Genomic DNA, 867 nt, shown 5'->3' with positions numbered 1-867 from the left:
ATATATATATATATATGTATATATAGGTTGATCAGGTGAAGCAGCCACAGCTGATCAGTGTCTCAGTCTGTACAGATCAGGTGTTGGTTCAGTTGTGTTACATAACTGACTCTGGTTCACCTGCAGAACAAACACTAACAGTATGGAGGACGCTTCATATCCAGGTCAACTCCACACACCGTCCTGTCTCTGTCCCACATTCCCTGGGTCACACCATCAGTGACATGGAGGTCAAACACACTGAGGACACGCCAACACCAGGACATGCTAACAACAGGAAACACCCATAACAGGACATGCTAACAACAGGACACGCTAACAACAGGAAACACCAATAACAGGACATGCTAACAACAGGACACACTAACAACAGGAAACACCAATAAAAGGACATGCTAACAACAGGACACGCTAACAACAGGAAACACCAATAACAGGACACGCTAATAACAGGACATGCTAACAACCGGACACGCTAACAACAGGAAACACCAATAAAAGGACATGCTAACACCAGGACACGCTAACAACAGGAAACACCAATAACAGGACATGCTAACAACAGGACATGCTAACAACCGGACACGCTAACAACAGGAAACACCAACAACAGGACACACCAACAACAGGACATGCTAACAACAGGACATGCTAACAACAGGACATGCTAACGCCAGGACACGCTAACAACAGGAAACACCAATAAAAGGACATGCTAACAACAGGACACGCTAACAACAGGAAACACCAATAAAGGGACATGCTAACAACAGGACACGCTAACAACAGGACATGCTAACAACAGGACACGCTAACAACAGGAAACACCAATAAAAGGACATGCTAACAACAGGACACGCTAACAAC

The sequence above is a fragment of the Seriola lalandi genome, unplaced genomic scaffold (genome assembly GCF_002814215.2).
Source record: "Seriola lalandi dorsalis isolate HSWRI2012SDOR001 ecotype SW California unplaced genomic scaffold, Sedor1 jcf7180002049949, whole genome shotgun sequence".
In the NCBI taxonomy this organism is placed as follows: domain Eukaryota; kingdom Metazoa; phylum Chordata; class Actinopteri; order Carangiformes; family Carangidae; genus Seriola; species Seriola lalandi.
The sequence above is the reverse complement of the archived record's forward strand: the minus strand, read 5'-3'. Positions refer to the sequence as shown.